This window comes from Corvus kubaryi, unplaced genomic scaffold (genome assembly GCF_017639235.1).
Source record: "Corvus kubaryi isolate FWS band 111438036 unplaced genomic scaffold, C.kubaryi_AGA036_p1.0 37385, whole genome shotgun sequence".
Lineage (NCBI taxonomy): Eukaryota > Metazoa > Chordata > Aves > Passeriformes > Corvidae > Corvus > Corvus kubaryi.
Genome location: NW_024581127.1, coordinates 4,961,095 through 4,975,985, shown reverse-complemented (window position 1 = coordinate 4,975,985; position 14,891 = coordinate 4,961,095).

The window sequence follows — 14,891 nt, the reverse complement described above, 5'->3', positions numbered from 1 at the left end:
ACCCAATGGTTATTATTCAGACATGTGGGAGGGGAGGGGGGAAATCAGATACTACACTGAAAACTGGTGTATGTAAATGTTAAATCTGGCCTATAAATATGCCAAAGGTTGGAAGCATTTAGATTTGGGTTTTGAATCAGTCATTGGAGCTACGGGCTCTGATTTCGGGATTTCAGTCAGAATCCAAATCTGGATCTGATTCCAAAGGCATACAAGTGAAATACTTGAACCAGGAGTGCTGTTAAGGAAGAGGCTGGGGGGAGAGGGAGTTACTTAAAACCAGGCTGCTGTAACTCTGGGTTAATTAAACTGTTACATTCTGTACTTCTGGAACAGTGTCATTAACTTTATTTAACATTGCAATTTTACTATATTCGGGACATGTTCCACAGAATACCTCAGAAACTATCATCATTCAAGGTAATGGTGCTTAATTACTTACTCAATTTTAGCTGCAAAGTACTTTTATCATGTAATACCACCAAGTCTTCAAAAATACTGTAAACTGCCTTCCATTTCATTACGACAGCTCAGTTCTAGATTTTGTTTAGGCCACTGATAAGAAAGTCACTAAGGGATGGGATCGGCTACCATGGAAACAGTGAAAACAGAAGAGCACCAGCAGCTTTCGCAGGGGCTAGGACTAAAAAAGACATTCTGCAAAGAGAAGGTAATTGAAAGACATTTACATCACAGTGGATGGCTTCCATGCATTCCTGCCATACCAAGACAACACATTCCTGGCATAGGCTGCAACAGGCCTCCACATGCACCAGAGATACTCAGCAGAACAGGCATTGTCAGAAGGATTGGAAATGAGTCTTTAGGAACAAGGAGGTACAGACATGTTGGAATCTAAAACAGAAGAAAGAGGAAAGCATGGGGAAAAGGGAGGAAGGGGAAAGCAGAAGCCGTAAGGAACCTATATGTGTTAAAAGGGAGGGGAAGAGATTGTTTATAGGGAAAAAATATTAAGGAAATAGACAATATTGTACAGAAGAAAGTGGCATTTGTTAGATAGGAATATGAATGGGGTAGAAGACTGAGAAGTAACCATCCTCAGTACTCAAACAGCTGCTCTAGAAAGCTGCGTTCCAAGCCCACGGGGATTAAGAAAAAAACAGATGGACTTAAATTGCATGAAAATTGAGATCCAGGTTGGGCATAAAGAAAAATTCTCTAATTGTAAGAATAATATCTTTGAATTAGATTACCACAGGAATGAGAGGATTTAATATGTTTACTCTGAACAAGCAAGATTGCTGAATGTCCCTTAATGGCCTATTTTCTGTGATTCTATGATAATTATTATGAAATTATTAATTAGGTGAAAATTAGGTGGGATGGGAAAGATCTTGGAGACAAGAGAATGAGTTCTTTACTTGTAAAAGAAACTTAAATGAGGGTGTAGTGCAGGAGGATGTTTGGATAAGGCAGATGAGAGGAACAAGAAAACATGAGCCATAGAGAGTGAAGAAGAGTGTCAGGGGGTTGAAAAAGGGCACACAAGAGCGAAGGGAATAAATGGGCAAAACCCACAAATGCAGGGTCGCAATGCAGGAAGGAGTACAGGCAGGAAGTGGGCTGGGAAGCCCTAGGCAGTCCTGCAAGAGCAGCACACTGAAGCACAGCAAAGATGGCTTAGGAGACAAAGCAAGACCAAGGAAGCACCAGGTGTTCAGCAGCACCGCAGGTGTCCATCATTTTCTCAGTTGAAGATACTTAGTAGACTTTGATACAATTTTTAAATCATGGGAATAATTGAAGTTATCAGGAGGCCTCCTTTTAATAATTAAATGTTCAGGGAAACATCTGTGTCCAAAACCTGCAGAAAACAACAGCTTGCTGTTACAGCAGGCTGGCTTGAGTTCCACTGAAAAGAGTCAGTTATGCAGACATGGTACCAATACATTTTATTAACTACTTATGTAAAATTTCTCCAAGAAAAATACTTCATACGATGGGAGTTTCCTATTGTTCCTAAAGATGTGATAAACCAACCAAACAAAAAATTTAACCACTGCTTAATCGTATTAGCTCCCCATTTGAAAAGAACCCTAAAGCAGATTTGCAGGTTTATGTCCCTGAGCATCTCCTCAGAGCACAGAAATGTTGTTGGTATTTACAGTGATTCGCTGCTGTACCAAATGTTGCATATGCTCTATAGACTGTGGTGTTGTGAGTCACACAAGAAATTACGTAACATTTGGAAATACATTCAGTCATCTGCTTGCTACAGAAATACTGCTCACAGATTCTTCACTCTCTTATCTCAACAGTCTTTATCACCCTTGTTAAATGTTATTTTCATGCAACTTCCTCAAGGGGAGATGACTCAGCCAGAGAGTAAACGATAATGCTCCATTGACACCAATGGCCATATGTGCTGGTAATCAGGTGCTGCCATCCCTTCCTCCTTGACAAAGCTATCTGTTGCATTGGGGTTTAATTGCATCCAGAGTGCTGTTCCATAGTGCAAGTGTCACCAGGAACAGGGTGAGAACATAACTAGTGAAAGGCACGATCAGTAACGAAGCCCTCCTTCCAAACAAACAACAGTTCTCCAAAGCACCAGTGTTGCCTCCTGGCCACACAGCTTTTGACCTGTCTCCTTCCTGGCCACGCTGAGGGGAGAGATGGGCTTTTCCCTGTAAGTGAACAAATGCAGGATCAAGGACAACTTTTAGCCACAGACCCCTTCCAGTAAGCCAGACTTCACTCAATCTCCTCTGATATACCTGAGTGCTAATTAGTTTATGCCAGGTCCTTAAAAGGCTGTGTGAGCACCTGCACACCTCTGAGGATTTAGGGCTTCATCCAAGGCCCACTTCTTTCCTGGGAGGTGGTGTCAGGTGGTAGGGGGTTGGAGTTCATTGGGGTTTTTGCACACACACACATGTGCATGCACTTGTTTTCTGGTGTCCATCCTTCTCATGCAACAAGAAACAGCTGTTTCACTGTTTTCTGCCAGTAATTGGTCATTTCTCTCTGTCAAGCAGCCTGAAGGTAGCAGAGACATTTCAGAGACTCAGTGTGGACATGTGAACTTCATCCTCTACCCAGGAGACTGAGCACTTCTATAGTCCATTGCTGCCAGATAGATAAAAATATGTGATGCATGGAGCACATAGCCAGCTGTAAAGTCTATCGTTAGTGCTTCTGGCCACTTCTAAAAACTTCTTTTTTTTTTAATTATTTTAAGCATTAGGGTAGGTTTTTTGGTTGCATAAATTTAGTGGTCTTTAGTGATTGACATAAAAAATGTCAATCACTGGCTTTGGCTGCCAGAAATAGGGACTGCTAAGTGTTCAGATAGGTGAGATGTCATCTTGTGAAGAAAAAAAGCAGAAAGAAAAATATTTTCAATTCACCTTATGACTAGTAGCTAATTGGCTGACATTTCAAAACCCTGTGTTCACACATCTCACATTCTTCACACTAAATGAGAGAAATTGAAAACACTGAAGAAAATGTATTTTCAGGCATAAGAAGAAGCATAATTTGGATTTATTTTGGATGGAAATGAAAAGTGCTTTTTGGTTACATTTATGAGTCAGAGAACCTCAAAGCCCATTTGTGTACAGGGGTATTATGTACACAGGGGCCAAGCCTGTGTCTCAAAGGCCGGCGAAACGGGCTGCACACAAACACCCTACTGAGGACACCCTCTGTGTGGGCACAAGGCTTCTTTCAGTTCACTCTTCGGACAGAATTCCAGCTGCCAGCCAGCTGTAGCTGCGAGCTTTAGGGCAGAGAACTGGTGATGTGACCTACGGCTGGAAAGCTGGAGGTGGTGGAGCGCCCTGGGCTCAGCCAGAGGCCTCCTGACACCTCCACTTGCCCCACTAGCACTGGGTCTGGAGCACTCCCTGTATCCTGGAGAGGGCAGTGGTGAATGATGGTGCCTACAGGACACCTGCACACGTGCCTGGCTCCCACAGCCCCCCAGAGCTCGGTGCTTGCAGCGTGCCATTAATGGTTTGAATGTCACAGCAGGAACCAGCTGTTGCATCTGGGCACCTAGGGGGTATTTTCTGTATTCCAGATATGCCTTTGTCAAAGCCCTGTTGAAATACTGCAAAAATACTGCAAAAATACTGATGGCAGAGTAAAATAAATTGGGAGGAGAGCAGAAAAAGTTGCCACTTGCAAGACAGAAACAGAAACAAGAGGTGCTTCCGTCCTTACAGTTCGCGCACGTGACTCGGGAATAAGGCTGGCAGCCAAAACTGCCCGACTGTGCCTATCGAGTGTCCCTGTGTTGGGAGGGAACGTCCTGAGGAGCTGGCTGGCCACTGACATTTGGAAAATGAATGAATTGTGCTTGCCAGGTGCTTGAGAACAACATTTGGCATGAAATAGCTGGCATGACATGAGTTTGCAGGCAGTGTTTTATTTCCTATTCTTCTAGACCTTCCCATTGTATCAGGGGACTAAACAGGAGCCTGTTTCAGAGCACACCAAATATTCCAAGAGGGTAGTTACAGATATATTTGCAGTATATTAATTTTATTAACATATTTAACTAGAGTAGGATTGCATATAGGATATTTTCCCAAATAGTAACAGCAGTGGAGACCTGAAATGGATCTGGAATGCATGCTATGGAGACAGTGGGAAAATCTGGGAAAAGTCAAGGTAAGAAAATGTGAAAATAACTGTTATTTCCAGAATTGATGAAAAAGATGAACAAATTTTGCAGAACTGAGCTACCACTGTTGTTTATAGACCTGCTTTAACTAGGAATAGAGTAAGCCCTGCTCTCTGCCACCCTTAATTTTTCCTTTTTGTGTTTTGTTTTTCTTTTTAAATGCCACTCCAACTAACTTTAATACTTCCCATAGCAGAGGTAATCGAACTCAAGCATAGGAGCAGATCTGATAGAGCAGTCTGTCACACATTGCTTCAGAACAACCTTTGAATCCTTAGTGATCTGTGTGTCTTAAATGAGACACTTTGTTCCTGGAAGCCACAGGTGCTGCTTGTGGCACATCTACAGCAGAGAGACCATTTTAACCTACCTTTGTTGCATTACTCAAGTCACATAAGGTAGATAGTTAATATACTAATTCAGTGGTCATGGTGATTAACCCATACCTTTTATAAACTGTAGAAAATTCAATGGCAATAAACAAAGTTACTGTATAGCTGGAGAGGAGCTCTTACAAGCTGATTTGCTTTCTTACAAGAAAAATTACTTGATCTTGAAAGAATCTTGACTGGCAACTTTGGATAAATGATGCAAGTAGAAAAGCCAGGCCAGAAACATGAGCTGCCTGTTTCCTCCTGACGTGCTAAGGTCTGTCTGTCTCACCTGAGCTTTCTTTATTCTTCTAAGAATCTCCATATTCTTCGGAGATTCACACAATTTGGCCCTTTGGTCTTTAAGACAAAGGTGAATCAGCAATCCGAATTGTAACATTTTATTAATGAATATGTAATAGTTTCCACTCCACATGGATTTTCCTTTTTAACACTGATAAGGAAATTTCAGTCAGGACATGGGTGCAAAATGTGCTGCACTGTCACAGCTCCAAACAGAGGCAGCAGAAGGGTTCGATGTTGAACATTCACACCATTCTACCCAGGAGACTTCAGAGGTCCAAATTGTCATCCTGATTTCAAATTAATGATTTAAAATTTGCAAATGGTAGTCTTAACCTTAGCCTTTCCTTCTTCTCCCTCTGGCTCACCAGTAAATCTCTGATATTTACTGTAATGTACTGTTTGCTTAAGGACAGAGAGATGCTGCATGTTTTTTCTCTTTGGCTTCACAAACATGATTCTTGTCAGTATTATATGACTTCAAAATCAATACTACCCACTGGAAAAGTTCAGGCAGACCAGCACATTAGGTGATTTACCTTCTCGCACTGACGAATTTACTGTTTTTACCAGGAAGAATAGGAAATTTAAGCTCTTACACCATGTGAACAGAATATCACAAGCACATAAATAATTACTTGGAATCTAATAAAAAGATAGGTGATCATTTATTACAATAATTTAATTGCATTAATGATGTAATTAACATCTGCTTAGTTATAGAGTTATTGCAACAAGTGAGTAAATAAACATTCATCCAGAATCAGGAACACTGTCTTTTCAGGAGGAAGGGATATATGCAGGACAATCTTCAACTTCTCAATTAAGATGAAACAATGAAACAAAATTAATCTATCTTTTATTAAATGTTTTTTTAGCACCTTTGTAAGATAAATCCTCAATATATCTGCTTCTTAACATTTGGTGAAATTCAAGTAAAGCTTTGCAGAATCCAAGGCTCTGGGCATATCACAGAATTTTAGGGTTGGAAGGGACCTCTGGGGATCATCTAGTCCAAGCCCCCTGCCAAGGCAGGGTCACCTGGAGCAGGTGACACAGGAACTCATCCAGGTGGGTTTTGAATGTCTCCAGAGAGGGAGGCTCCACAACATCCCTGGGCAGCCTGTTCCAGTGCTCTGCCACCCCCAATGTAAAGAAGTTCATCCTCACGTTGAGATGGAACTTCTTGTGTTTTAGTTTACTACACTCGTCCTGTCACTGGGCACCACTGACAACACTCTGGCACCATCCTGTTGACACTTGCCTTTGAGGTATTTATATTGATGAGATCCCCTCTCAGTCTTCTCTTCTGCAGACTAAGCAGACCCAGCTCCTGCAGCCTCTCCTCATAAAAGAGATGCTCCAGCCCCCTTTGGTCTCTGCTGGATCCTCTCCAATTGCTCCTTATCTTTCTTGCACTGAGGAGCCCATATGCTGTGGTAAACTTTGGGGTGCTCATCCTTGACATAGAAACTGAAGCCCTTCTGCTAACAAATTTGAGACAGCATTTGCAAAGGGACCTGCACTTCACTGCAAGGAGAGAGCTGCGAACTTTTACGTGGCGTGTGCCAGACCTGCAGTAATTGGTAGTCAAGGTGCAATACTGCTCCAGCACCTCAAAGCGCTGGAGTTGGCACAGCATATCCCACTCTCTGCTTGCAGCTTCCATCCTTGGCACTTTAAATCACTTTGTGTGCCCTGCCACGTGCCCTGAAGCTGAGCCAAGAGGCTCCTGCTTCCAGCACTCACTGCACAGTAACAGAACAAGCCCATCCAAGCCATGGAACCAAAGGATTCCGTAACCTCTATGGAGGGAAGGGGGCACAATGGGCAGCTTTGGCCAGCAGCCTCAGGCCAGCTGAGAGCAGCAGCTGTGACAGCAACCAAAACTGCATGAAACCCCTGCCCAGAAGGTCTCACACCACAGCTACTCTGCCTCCATCCTGCAAGGGGCTGTCCGTGCCATCCATGGCAGTCGAGGGGGAGACCCCATCACACACACAAGTGTGGTTCAGCCTTTAAATGGAGACTTCATGCTGAGACTCCCTCCAGCTAAGACAAGCTAAAGCTTTCAAAACCAAACTTTAGACCCTCCACTTTAGTCACTCATAGGACATCCTGACCAGTGCTCCCTGCCAGCATGGCTAGAGGGCTCTGGGCAGGTCTGCTCTGTGGTTACACTTGCAGATAGCTGTGCTCTTCTGTGGTCATGTTGCTGAGACCTTCAAGTTTATTTCATGTAGCCAGTGCTCGTGTATTTTCCATAGTATTTTGAAACTGCCTGGCATCAGAATTCATACTATTTATAGTTTTACGTGCAACTTAATATTTACTTCAATCTCCAATAGGGGTGCTAACTGTAAATGTCAGCGGATTACTTACTATGGCAAATTAATTAGTTATGTAATTATTCTCTTTTTAGGGAGGAGAGACTGTTAATACTTGTTGGATTACTTGAGTATTATGAACCCTTTGAAGTTCTTCAGCATTTTGGAATATTTAGTTCAGGACATGCAACTTTAAAGCAACAGTGCAAATAATATCCCAGAGCTTAGGCATAAAGAGAATTGTTTTGTTTAACTCAGGTATTAACAGTACTTTGTCTCAAATGAACATTTCATTTGTGCTAAATTACAATGAAATTCCAGTTGAAGCATATAAGATGAAAACATTTAATGAATTTATTGATGAATGCTATTATGGTGACTATCTGCTAGGTTAATAATGATAGGACAACTGAAATAAAGTATCACCAGCTGTTACCAACCAGCTAACCAACAGTAAATTTTTTCACTTTGTGCCCTAACATAAAATTTTAAAAGAGAAGGATGAATACTGAAAGAGAGAAACCCACATTGGTTTGTACTTTAACTCCCTTTGATGTTTTTGGAGTGTAGTTACTTTTATTTATTTGAATGGGACAAATGCATATGCCAACTAGTGATTGCTAGAACATGCATAACTTATAAAAGGGTGCAGTTCCCTTGACATATGACAGGCTACATTCTCACAGCCAGCACCACAATTAAAAAAAAATATTAAGAACTAGCAACAAAAACCTGGGTGCTTGCTAAGCTGGCACACACACTGGATTTTTGAGTACAGAGTGCTGGTGTTTTATATTTGACAAAGGGGAGACCTCACTGATGATTTTGTTGCTACTGGAGGCCCTGCTAAGCAGCCATATGTGCAGAGCAGTAGTAGAGGCAAGTTCTCTGGGATGGGACAAGATGGGGCTGACTCAATACTTGTATTTTGTACAGCATATACTTCACTTGTAGAGCTCACAAATAAATAATGTGTGTTTCTTTGTTGTCATCACTTAGCATCTATTTGGAGATGCAGATTTTTTTCTTTCCAGTAGAATTTTGCTTTATCCCTTTCCAGCTGAGAAACAACGGATTCATATTTTTGTTACCAGACTGCCAGTCCACCCTACTTGTAAAAATGCCTCAAGATCCAGAAGGATGGGAAGCTGTCAGGAAACAGCCCAAAACCTCTTCTACTGCAAAGCGAGGCTGAGCTGGAGGAAACACATCTGAAGGAGCTCTCCCCAGTGGGATGGCTGGGGCAGGGCTAAGGCCCAGCCTAGAAGAACACGCAAGCAGGAAATCAGGGAAACAGATGGAGCCCTGAGACAGGGAGAGGGGAGGGTGTAAATCTGGTGATCTAAGCAAACGGGCACCATTGTTCCCAAACCCAAGAAGCTCTTCTACCGGAAAGATTGCAGATTGAAATTAGTGTCCAAGCTCTTTGGTGTCCTGAAATCACTGCACTCTGGGGTCCCATTGAGGGATTTGGAAGCGCAGCTTCCCTTCTTAGAAATAATGGAGTCAGGAGGGTATTTTTGCCATTAGATTTATCTGTCTGAAAAAAGTATACTTAGCATATACCAAACACCCTACAGGAGCTCCCAGCTGGGGCCAGACATGTGTCCCTCGTGGATCCCCTGCCTGCAGCTCCCCAGTTCCCTGTGAGGGTGCTGTACAGTGAACATGCAGAAACAGGCTCTGGTCCCATTTGAGGACTTGTTTGATTTGAATTCAATATTTCTGCAGGCATAGAAGGAACATGAAGAGTATCTTCTGGCTGAGACCCTACAGGATGACACAATATCCATACCAGAGCTCTAAGTTCACTGCTTGTAAGTTCAGACTGTTCATTCTGCTTGTTCAGAATCATCATTGTACAGAGTTACACCAGCATCAAGACAGCTATAGTAGGAAGGAAAAAAATAATTGGCACTGTCTGTTTGCATTCTGGTTTGCATATATTCAGCAAAATAGCTATCTAGTACTGGGAATAATTAGTGAATTTAAACCACTATTTCAATTATCATTACTTCATTGATACTCTCTGTTAACTTCAAGGCATCCTGAGGGTCAGGCACTATGTAGCACTGTTCAGGCAAGTGAACAAACCACAGGCAGCTCTGTTAAGCCAGTTTTTCATCTCAAGGCTATTAACGACTTCAGAGAAGTGGCATTCCCATTACTGAGATGAGAAATTGGATCATCAGCTGATCTGGATGATGTGATTGGACACGGTCTCTTCTCCTCATAGGAAGTCTGCATTTAGCTATGAAAAGCAAATCCTAAGAGATCTGCAAATTAACCATAAAAGCTTTAGAGTCTATAACAACACTGTAAGTACTTGGACTAAGTTTATCATGCAAAAAAAAAAGGCCCAAGTTTATCATTCTAAGACCAAATTATATATTCTACATTCTGGATTTTTAAATATACCTGAATAGGTTTGAGTAGTCCTGCCAATGACTACACAAGTGTTAAAGTGCAGGCTCTTTTCTGGTGTCTCTGAGTTACATGGTTCTGACACGATTTAAAATGAGATAGGCAAAATCCATGTCACATATGTATTCAGCAGGAAGCTGAATAGCTCATGCTGCTGGCAGAAGAGAGAAAGAATATCAGGCCATTTTAAATATAATATTTAGCAAATTGTTTCCCATGAAAACAATAATTGCAAGGAACCTCTTTGCAACAGCTACATACATTTTCAGTCCCTTCAAGACTTAAAAAAATCATTCCTCTTGTATGGACAGTCATTGACATCCTAAGACCAGAGGAATCTAAAAACCTTTATAATTTTGACCATTTCATCAAGCATATATTTACATTTAAGTTACCATCTATTTGATCTCCTCCTAAATGAGTGTCAGCTAATCAATCTGAACATAATTTAGAAAGTTCCTCAGTATCATCTCAAAAACTACAATCTCTCTACACATTTAATTCTTTTAGAAGCCGTGAAGTAAATAAAAGAACTGCTATATGAATAAAACAGAATATTTTAATTTTAGCTATAGAAATGACTGGGTCCTAAGTGAACTCTCCCTGATTATATGGTTCACCCATGGCAGATGGTATTGTCACAAAGAATTATGAGTTTTGTAGTTTGAACTCTCCTGCAAATCACTCTAGGATGGAACATAATTAGACTTCCAGCCAGCACAGGTGCCTTTACCCTCAGCTCCCACTTACAAACACGGAGATTAGTGCTGGGAACCCAGGACAGGTTCAGCTGAAAGCTACTATCTCTAAGCTCATCAAAGTGATGCCATCAGGGTGCCTCACAGAAAACCAGTTTGCAAAGGATCTCTCTGGTAAGCTCAGGAGGCTCATGCCCATTTCTTGCAGCTGCAACCCCACTGCTCTAGCAGCACCTACGCTACTTCCAGGGCATCTGCTCAGCCTGGTCCCAAACCTCCCCAGTGTTTGTAATGTCTAAACTCATTAATGTTCACACATTTTAGATGAGATTGCTTTAAATTCACTGGAATGAGCACTCAAGCAGAGTAAATGACCAGTCCAAGATGAAAGATGGTTTAAATACATCCTCATAAGCAGGCCTGTGCTAAGGATGGGTTAAAAAGTCTTGTCTTATGATGATGTTTTTCAGCAGGTCCAGTAAGCAGGAGGTTCTTGCTGAAAGGTCACTTGTACTATCTCTTCTGTACCTTGTGACAGAGCATCTGATAAAGAAATCTTGCAAACCATTGATCAAGTTTTATTCTGGGCTTGTGATTTGAGAATTTTTCTTTCCTCTAAAGGTGTTCAACTTCTGAACATTTTCTTTCTATATTCCTCCTATATAATGCAAAAATCAAGCTACTTAATAAAATATCTCAGATCTCCATGTCTTACTTTGAATGAAAGTACTGCTTAGGAAGAAAGGGGAACAGATGCTGAAGATAAGAAATCTCAATCACTCCACGCTGAAGTCTGGCAGTTGTCATCAATATAGATCTCATGACGCTGCTCCCAAAAATGGAGAATACACATGTTAGCCAAAATTTTTCTGCACGTAACAGTAGCGTTATTCTTGCAGCAGGTTTGACTTAATGTGATATTTGGTACTTTCTGACAAGAATTGTTACGTAGGATGCTGTGAGCTTTCAATCTGTTGATGCATTACTTTCTGGAAGTGGGTGTATTTAAGTGGTAAGTGCAAGGGATAGACAAACAGAGGCAGAAATCTGAATAAATCCATCTCATAATTGGGCAGTGCTGCATGCCCAGTGGGGAGTCTTTTTGTGCCCCCAAATCATGCTCTTCCCACAAAATGGAGCACGTTGCTACCATTGTTGTTTAACTCCAGCCAGCAACTAAGCCTCACACTGCCACTTGTTCACACCCCTACCAGCAGGATGAGGGAGAGGATCAGAAGGGTAAAAGTAGCAAAAATCTTGTGGGTTGAGATAAAGACAGTTTAGTAGGTAAAGCAAAAGCCTCACACACAAGCAAAGCAAAACAAGGAATTAATTTACATCTTCCCACAGGCAGGCAGGTGTTCAACCACCTCCAGGAAAGCAGAGCTCCATCACACATAATGGTGACTTGGGAAGACAAACACCATCATTCCCAATATCTCTCTTCCCTTCTTTCTTTCCCCATCTCTATATGCTGAGCATGATGCCCTATGGTGTGGACATCCTTTTGGTCAGGGGTCAGCTGTCCTGGCTGTGCCCTCTCCCAGCTCCTTGTGCACCCTCAGTCTCCTTGCTGGTGGGATGGGGTGAGGAGCAGAAAAGGCCTTGGCTCTGTGTAAGCCCTGCTCAGCAATAACAAAAACATCCCTGTGTTATGTTTCCAGCATAAATCTAAAACACAGCTCCATAACAGCTACTGTGAAGAAAGTTAACTCTACCTCAGCCAAACCCAGCTCAGTCTCTTTATAACTGTCCTGGAATCAAATGTGCAGTCCTTGTTCAACAACACACTTGGGGACACAAGCAGTTAATCACCAAACATCCACAAGGAATCGAAATCTTGGTATTGCCAGGCTTTGAAAGTTGTGTTGCTGAGCCAGATTAACAGTCTGAGTTGGGCAGCACATAAACATGCTCCTGCTTTAGAGGGCTGGGATCAGAGCTGCAAGTCACTTCAGTGCTCGGGGACGTTGGCTCATGTGGGGGCTGGCAGGATCATATAATGGGATTTTCATAGCTCTCTTGAAATAACCCAAAGGTAATACCCACCAAACAAAAAGGAATAGAAAATGAGTGCTTTTTGGGAAGGTAAATCAATGTCAGATTGATTTCCCAGTGCACACTGCCAGCTTCCTACAGAAGTCTACATTGCTGGCTTTCTGGAAGCTAACAGGAACAGTGCAACAGGAATGGGAGCTCCACCTCAAACTAATTCCAAGAGGCACAATGTGCTTATCTTTGAATCCCAAAAATGGAAGAAGAGTGGGACCAGCTTTATTTTAGCTTTGGGGGAAAGTATGAGGAATTAGGGAGAAAAGCAGTACCCAACTTCTGAAGGTCTGGTCAGCTGCCTGCAACACCATAGCCCAAGCAGTTGAGGCCGAGTGAGGTGTCAGTTGTCCTTCCAAAGACACAAAGGAGAAGAGAGAAGATTCTCCATCAGGCATCTCATTCTAAGAATTGAAAACACCTTTTTCTGGATGAAGTGAAACATTCTCTGGATGCATTTCTACCATTAGTTTGCACTTAAATGCACTTAATCTCTCAAAAAATGTCCATCCACAGTGAAATATAAACCATGGCTTTCTCCTGACTGCAGGGGTTGAAAAAAACAACAGCATTTAAAATCATAGAATCACAGAATCACAAGATATGCTGAGTTGGAAGGGACCCATCGGGATCATCGAGTCCAACTCCTGGTCCCACACAGGACACCTCAAGAGTCACACCCTGTGCCTGAGAGCATTGTCCAAACAATTCTTGAACTCATACAGGCTTGGTGCTGTGACCACTTTCCTGGGGAGCCTGTTCCAGTGCCCAACCCCCTCTGGTGAAAAATCTTTCCTGATATCTAATCCAGTCCTCCCCAAGCTTCATGCCCTTTCCTCAAGCTCTGTCACTGCTCACGAGAGTGAAGAGATTGATACTTGAGGATACAAATCCTCAGCTTTAATTACTATTGTAGGCATATTTTTGTGGAATTAAATATGAACTTTTAGGAGAAGTCTGTAGGAGAACAGCTAAGGAGCATGTTGGGGTCATGGCCACTAATGGAGCAATTCACACCTTGTCTTTGGGATCTACCTGAGCCTTGCCTGGAGATGGCTGAAGAAGTCCAGATGTCAAACCCCACATCAGCCTCTCAGGCTTTGGACTCCTGCCTTCTTTTTACACTGCCTGTGTGTCAACCATCCAGCTGTCAGCTCTCATTTTCCTATTGCAAGTCTTGGGGTATTTCATATTCACAGCTATTTCATTCATATCTGCTAGGACCAGACAGTGAGACTTAACTCCTGAAGCCTCTCAATTGCATTTTATTAAAAAAAAAAAAAAGGAAAATATGGTATTTTCAAACTCAAAATCCAGAAAGAAAAAAAGAAATACAGGACTTTAGTCTATTTCAAAATATCATCATTTAAATGTTCTGATTCATGCATTTTTAATATCTAGGGCTGGCAACTCTATAATGTAAATACAGACTTCTAGCTCACAAGCTGTATATCTAAAAGGAAACCATTTAATCAGCTCAAGGAACACTTAATATGTTTTTTTAAAAAAATGTGGAAACAGTGTCTCAGTTCATATTTTGCTGTCAGACCAACTCTGACATAAACAACAAGGAGGATACCCTGTATTCAGTTTTCATTTCTTTATGCATTATTCTCATGTCTTCTTACCTATAATTAAAATGCCATATAATGTATTTATTTCTTAATCCCACTGGCTTATTGATTTTGCAGCTGAAGCAGAACTCCCACAGATGTCAGTAAGACAAGCAAAAACCGAAATGGTTTTACAACTGGGCTCAAGTGTTTAAATTCCCCCTTTTCCTTTCTTTTTTCTTTTAAAGAGGGCTGCAATCTATCTCGAGAAAGACTGTGATCCACTTCAGACACTAAAAGCCCCTGCTTCTTTGTCCCAAAAGAGATATTTTTTTTTCTGCAATAAAATTTCCCCAGATATTGAAATAAATTGGTATTTAATTTCAGATTTCAGAGTCAATATGCTTACAAAATCAGATTTCTAGTAACATTTCAAAGGACTTTACTTTGGCTTTCTCTCTTCAGAGCTCGTGAGCTTCAGAATGGATGAATTTCCTGCCGTTTATTTGCATCCC